The 7,019-nt window shown below is 62.0% G+C and overlaps 1 non-coding gene across 1 annotated transcript; it reads left to right on the top strand.

Moving 5' to 3' along the window:
* Positions 1 to 3,078: 3,078 nt before the first annotated feature.
* On the top strand, positions 3,079 to 3,197 carry LOC131869547 (5S ribosomal RNA). The gene has a single exon (XR_009367929.1). It is a non-coding gene; the product is annotated as a 5S ribosomal RNA (ribosomal RNA).
* The last annotated feature ends 3,822 nt before the right edge of the window (positions 3,198 to 7,019 follow it).

Here is a 7,019-nt window from a genome sequence, read left to right as displayed (position 1 = left end):
TCTGATTCTCATACATGTGTAGCCTGCAACAACGATTAGGACATCCACCCCAACTTCTGAATTCGTCTGCGTTGACCGCACCAAAGGTGCACGCCTTGGTGCTCACCAAAATCCGACTTCCGACTTCTTCTGCTATGCGGGGTCTTTGAGGTTGGCGCAGTGCGCACAACCAGGGGAGTCAACCCACCGAATGCAACACCTCCCCTATATAAGCTATTTGTCTGATTCTCATACATGCGTAGACTGCAGCAATGATTAGGACATCCACCCCAACTTTTGACTTCTTAAACAAGACAGGGTCTTTGAAGTTGGTGCAGTGCACACAACCAGGGGAGTCGACCCATCAAACGCAACACCTCCCCTATATAAAGCTATTTGTCCGATTCTCATACGTGTAGTCTGCAGCAGCGATTAGGACATCGACCCCAACTTCCGAATTCGTTTGCATTGACCGCACCAAAGGTGCACGCCTTGGTGTGCACCCTGGAGTGCACTTTGGTGCTCACCTCGGTGCACACTTTGGTGTGCACCTCGGTGTGCACCAAAGGTGCGCACCTTGGAGCGCACCAAAGGTGTACACTTTGGAGCGCACCACATAGGGTCTTTGAGAGGTTGGCGCAGTGCGCACACCAAGGTGGGTGTTGAGGTGCGTGCCGAGGTGGGTGGGTGCTAGGGTGCGCTCCATGGTGGGTGCCAGGGTGGGTGCGTGCTAGGGTGGATTCCAAAGAGGGTCATAGGGTGGGTGCCAAGGTGGGTTGGTGATATAGTGGGTTCAAAGGTGGGTACTAGGGTGGGTTCCAAGGTGGGTCACAAGTTGGGTGCCAGGATGCGTGGGTGTTAGGTTGGGTGCCAAGGTGGGCTCCTGCGTGGGTGGGTGCTAGGGTGGGTTTCAAGGTGGACGCGAGGGCGGGTGCCAAGGTGGGTAACAAGTTGGGTGTTAGGATGGGTGAGTGCTAGAGTGGGTGCCAAGGTGGGTGGGTGCTAAGGTGGATGCCAAGGTGGTTCACAGGGTGGGTGGGTTCTAGGGTGAGTTCCAAGGTGGGTCACAGGTTCAGTGCTAGGGTGGGTGTCAAGGCGGGTGTCGAGGTGCCTGGGTGCTAGGGTGTGGATGCCAATGTGGGTCATAGGGTGGGTACTAGGGTGGGCTGCAATGTGGGTGCCAAGGTGGGTAACATGCTCGGTGGGTTCTAAATTGGGTGCCAGGGTGGGTGTGCACCCACCTTGCCCGAGGTGGGTGCCAAGGTGCCAGTGTGGGTGGGTGCTAAGGTGGATGCCAAGGTGGGTGAGAAGGTGGGTGATAGGTTGAGTGGTAGGATGGGTGGGTGCCAAGATGGGTCACAGGGTGGGTGCAAGGGTGGGTAGGTGCTAGGGTTGGTGTCAGGGTGGGTGGGTGCTAGGTTGGGTTCCAAGGTGGGTGCGAGGGTGAGTGTCAAGGTGGGTCACAGGTTAGGTGCTAGGATGGGTGAGTGCTAGGGTGCAAAGGTGCCAGGGTGGGTGCTAGGATGGGTCGATGCTAGGGTGAGTGGCAAGGTGGGTCCACAAGTGTCAAGGTGGGTGCCGAGGTGGGTGCCAAGTCGGCGACTGCTATGGTGGATGCCAAGGTGGGTCACGGGGTGGGTGCCAAGTTGCTAGGTTGGGTTCCAAGGTGGGTGCCAACGTGGGTGCTAGGGTGCGTGGGTTAAAGGGTGTGTCACAACGTGGGTGCCAGGATGGGTGCGCACCCACACTGGCCAAGACGGGTGCGGGTGCAAGGTTGGGTTCCAAGCCCGGTCACAGGCTGGGTGCTAGGATGGGTGGGTGCCAAGGTGGGCACCAGGGTGGGTGCACCCACCCTGGCCAAGGTGGGTCACGGGGTGGGTCCTAGGGTGGGTAACGGGGTGGGTACTAAGGTGCGTGCCAAGGTGGGTCATAGGGTGGGTGCCAAGGTGGGCACCAGGGTGGGTGTGCACCAACCCTAGCCAGGGTAGGTCACGGGGTGGTTGTCGGGGTGGGCGTCAAGGAGCCAAGGTGGGTGGCAAGTAGCCAAGTTGCGTGCCAAGGTGGGTGTCGGGGTGGGTGCCAAGGATCCAAGGTGGGTGCCAAGGAACCAAGGTGGGTGTCTGGGTGGGTGCCGAGGTGGGAGCCAGGGTGGGTCCCAAGGTGAGTGCAAAGGTGGGTGCCAGGGTCAAGGTGAGTGCCAATGTGGGTTCCAAGGTGCCAGGGTCAGGGTGAGTGCCAATGTGGGTTCAAAGGTGCTAAGTTGGGTGCGAGGTTGGGTGCGAGGGTGGGTGGGTGCCAAGGTGTGCTAGGTGGAAGCCCGGGTGGGTCGGCATCCCATGGGTGTCGAGTTGGGTGCCTGATGGGTGCTTCTTGTCAAGTTTTAGTCGTCGGGACTCATTTCGAGCCTTAGAGGTCGTTTCTTGTCCGGTTGCCCTGTCTTCGACCTGGGAACCCAATTTTGGTCCTCGGGTCCCATTTTTTTTTGTCTCGCATCCCACTTTTGGCCTGTGGCCTTTTCGGGGTCGATTCTCGTTTTGGGCATCAGAGCATGTTTCTTCTCCTAAAACCCAATATTTGTTTATTAAGTCTCGGAACACATTTTTGTTCTCGTGGACCCATCATGGGTCTTGGAACGCATTTGTGGTCCTTGGGTCCCATTTTGCATCCCGAAACTTGTGTTTTGGTGCTTGATCCCTATTTTGGGTGCCCACCTTGCACCAAGTGCGCACCCGGGGCAAACCGAGCGCCTTGGTGCACCGGGGCAAGATCGAGCGTGCACCCGAGGCGCCCCGAACATGCACCAAGGTGCACTCGGCCCACATGTGAGCGCAGGTCGTTGCGCCCGAGGTGGTGTGTGGGCACCGCGTTGCAGACGGGACACTGCACGCACACGACGCCCCCTCCAGGTGCACGCACGTAGGCCGGGCCGGGTGCACACCCGACGCCCTAGCAAGGTGCGCGCACCCGGGCAGGGCTCACACTTGGCGAACGGGGCGCACTTCGCGAGGGAGGGTGTGCACCTCGACGGGGGTGGGTGGCCGGGGTGGATTCGCACGTGGGTCGCGGTTTGCTAAGTACACACTGCGACAAGCTCATAACGGGTGCGATCATACCAGCGTTAGTGCACCGGATCCCATCAGAACTCCGCAGTTAAGCGCGCTTGGGCCGGAGTAGTACTGGGATGGGTGACCTCCCGGGAAGTCCCGGTGTTGCACCCTTTTTTAGTTTTTCGCCGGGCGTCGCAATGCTATTTGAATAAACCTTTTGCCCGTTTGCGTTCTCGTCGGGGCCGGGCCGGGCCGGGGTGCGCTGCCCGCACTACCGCGCGCGCGGGGGCGACACCGAGCGCGCACCCGAGGCGCCCCGAGCACACAGGCCACGGTGCAACCCGGGCGTTGTGCGCGCACCCCGGTGCGCCCGAGGTGCTGCGCGCGCACCCAGGTGAAATCGGTGTGCACCTCGGCCAGTGCGCGCTCGGTCGAGTCGCGCACGTTGGCCAAGGTGCACGGTGATGTTTCTTACTCTAAGGTTCCGCACCAGACGCCCGGGACAGGTGAGCGAAGCTGGGCGGGGCCGGGTGCGCGGCCGGGGCAGGTGCACGCAGCTGGAGAGAGCTTTGGAGCACACTTCGGAGCGCACCAATGATGCGCTCCATTCAAAAGTTTCCTGAAAAGGCAAAAAAAGTTGAGATTATAGAATTTCCCACTTGAGAGATTGTAAAAAAAAAAAATTTAAAATGAAGGAAACGCGGGTGCCAAGGTGTGCGCAGCCCAGCCAAGGTGTGCGCACCAAGGCGCCCACCCTGGCGAAGGTGCACGCAAGGTGCGCACCCGAGGCAAACCGGACAATTAACCCAACTTTCGACTTCGCGCGCACCTTGGAGCGCACTTCGGAGCGCTCCTTGGTGCGCACCAATCTTGGGCACCTCGGAGTGCACCATGGCGCCCACCAAGGTGCGCACCCGGGGCAAACCGAGCTCCGACTTCGTGCGCACCTTGGAGCGCACGAAAGGTGCGCACCATGGCGCCCACCAAGGTGCGCAGCCCAGCCAAGGCGTGCGCATCAAGGTGCGCACCCTGGCGAAGGTGCGCACCCGGGGCAAACCGAGCTCCGACTTCGTGCGCACCTTGGAGCGCACAAAAGGTGCGCAACCCAGCCAAGGTGTGCGCACCCCGGTCAAACCGAGCTCCGAATCGTGCGCACCAGAGGTGCACGCCATCGTGCGCACCTTGGAGCACACTTCGGAGCCCTCCTTGGTGCGCGCCGATGTTGCGCACCTCGGAGCGCACCCGGGGAAAACAATGCAATTAACCCGACTTTCGACTTCATGGGCACCTCGGAGCGCTCTCGGGTTCGCACCTCGGAGCACACCGAGGTGCCCACCCTGGCGAAGGTGCACGCGAGGTGCGCACCCGGGGCAAACCGGGCTCCGACTTCGTGCACGCCGCACCTTGGAGCACACTTCGGAGCGCTCCTTGGTGCGCACCAGGGCGCGCAACCCAGCCGAGGTGCCCACCCCGGCGAAGGTGCACGCGAGGTGCGCACCCGGGGCAAACCGGGCTCCGACTTCGTGCACGCCATGGTGCCCACCGCGGCGAAGGTGCACGCGAGGTGCGCACCCGGGGCAAACCGGGCTCCGACTTCGTGCACGCCGCACCTTGGAGCACACTTCGGAGCGCTCCTTGGTGCGCACCATGGTGCCCACCAGGGCGCGCAACCCCGCCGAAGGTGCACGCGAGGTGCGCACCCGGGGCAAACCGGGCTCCGACTTCGTGCACGCCGCACCTTGGAGCACACTTCGGAGCGCTCCTTGGTGCGCACCATGGTGCCCACCAGGGCGCGCAACCCCGCCGAAGGTGCACGCGAGGTGCGCACCCGGGGCAAACCGGGCTCCGACTTCGTGCACGCCATGGTGCGCACCGCGGCGAAGGTGCGCACCCGGGGCAAACCGGGCTCCGACTTCGTGCACGCCGCACCTTGGAGCACACTTCGGAGCGCTCCTTGGTGCGCACCAGGGCGCGCAACCCAGCCGAGGTGCCCACCCCGGCGAAGGTGCACGCGAGGTGCGTACCCGGGGCAAACCGGGCTCCGACTTCGTGCACGCCGCACCTTGGAGCACACTTCAGAGCGCTCCTTGGTGCGCACCATGGTGCCCACCAGGCCGCGCAACCCAGCCAAGGTGTGCGCACCAAGGTGCACGCGAGGTGCGCACCCGGGGCAAACCGGGGTCCGACTTCGTGCACGCCGCACCTTGGAGCACACATCGGGGCGCTCCCGGGTTCGCACCGGCGTTGCGCACCGTGGTGGGCACCTCGGAGCACACCAAGGTGGGCAGCGAGGTGCGCACCTTTGATGCGATGCCTTCACTAATTTCCATAAAAGGCAAAAAAAAAACGAGATTTTAAAATTTCCGTTTTGAAAGATAGTGAGAAAAAGGGAATGCTGGTGCCATCTTGAGCCCGCCCTGGTGCGCAGCCCAGCCAAGGTGTGCGCACCAAGGTGCCCACCCTGGCGAAGGTGCGCGCCCGGGCAATTAACCCAACTTCCAACTTCGCGCGCGCCAGGGTGGGAGCGCACCCAACAACCGGGCCTGGGAAGAGCCAATGCGAGAAACCCCACCAAACGCTCTGACAAAAAAAGAGGGGGCGCTCCAGTAACCCCGCTTCGGAGCGCACCCTGGGCAAACCCAGCCAAGGTGCCCACCCCGGCCAAGGTGCAGGCGAGGTGCGCACCCGGGGCAAACCGGGCTCCGACAACGTGCACGCCGCACCTTGGAGCACACTTCGTAGCGCTCCCGGGTGCGCACCTCAGAGCACACCAAGGTGGGCAGCGAGGTGCGCACCTTTGATGCGCTGCCTTCACTAATTTCCAGAAAAGGCAAAAAAAAAAGGAGATTTTAAAATTTCCGTTTTGAAAGATAGTGAAAAAAACGGAACGCGCGTGCCATCTTGAGCCCGCCCTGGTGCGCAGCCCAGGTAAGGTGCCCACCCTGGCAAAGGTGCGCACCCGGGCAATTAACCCTACTTCCGACTTCGTGCGCGCCAGGGTGGCAACCGGGCCTCGGAAGAGCCAATGCGAGAAACCCCACCAAACGCTCCGACAAAAAAAGAGGCGGCGCTCCAATAACCCCGCTTCGGAGCGCAGCCGGGGCAAACCCAGCCAAGGTGCCCACCCCGACGAAGGTGCACGCGAGGTGCGCACCCGGGGCAAACCGGGCTCCGACAACGTGCACGCAGCACCTTGGAGCACACTTTGAAGCACTCCCGGGTGCCCACCGGCGTTGCGCACCGTGGTGGGCAGCGAGGTGCGCACCTTTGATGCGCTGCCTTCACTAATTTCCAGAAAAAGGCAAAAAAAAATGAGATTTTAAAATTTCCGTTTTGAAAGATAGTGAAAAAAAAGGAACGCGGGTGCCATCTTGAGCCCGCCCTGGTGCGCAGCCCAGGCAAGGCATGCGCACCAAGGTGCCCACCCGAGGTGCACACCCGGGGCAAACCGGGCTCCGACTTCGTGCAGGCCGCACCTTGGAGCACACTTCGGAGCGCTCCTTGGTGCGCACCATGGTGCCCACCAGGGCGCGCAACCCAGCCAAGGTCTGCACACCAAGGTGCCCACCCCGGCGAAGGTGCACGCGAGGTGCGCACCCGGGGCAAACCGGGCTCCGACTTCGTGCACGCCATGGTGCCCACCGCGGCGAAGGTGCACGCGAGGTGCGCACCCGGGGCAAACCGGGCTCCGACTTCGTGCACGCCGCACCTTGGAGCACACTTCGGAGCGCTCCTTGGTGCGCACCATGGTGCCCACCAGGGCGCGCAACCCAGCCAAGGTGTGCGCACCAAGGTGCACGCGAGGTGCGCACCCGGGGCAAACCGGGGTCCGACTTCGTGCACGCCGCACCTTGGAGCACACATCGGAGCGCTCCCAGGTTCGCACCAGCGTTGCGCACCTTTGATGCGCTGCCTTCACTAATTTCCAGAAAAGGCAAAAAAAAACGAGATTTTAAAATTTCCGTTCTGAAAGATAGTGAAAAAAACGGAACG

The sequence above is a fragment of the Cryptomeria japonica genome, unplaced genomic scaffold (genome assembly GCF_030272615.1).
Source record: "Cryptomeria japonica unplaced genomic scaffold, Sugi_1.0 HiC_scaffold_251, whole genome shotgun sequence".
In the NCBI taxonomy this organism is placed as follows: Eukaryota; Viridiplantae; Streptophyta; class Pinopsida; order Cupressales; family Cupressaceae; genus Cryptomeria; species Cryptomeria japonica.
Note: the sequence above shows the minus strand (reverse complement) of the source record. Positions and strands in the feature narration are given on the sequence as shown.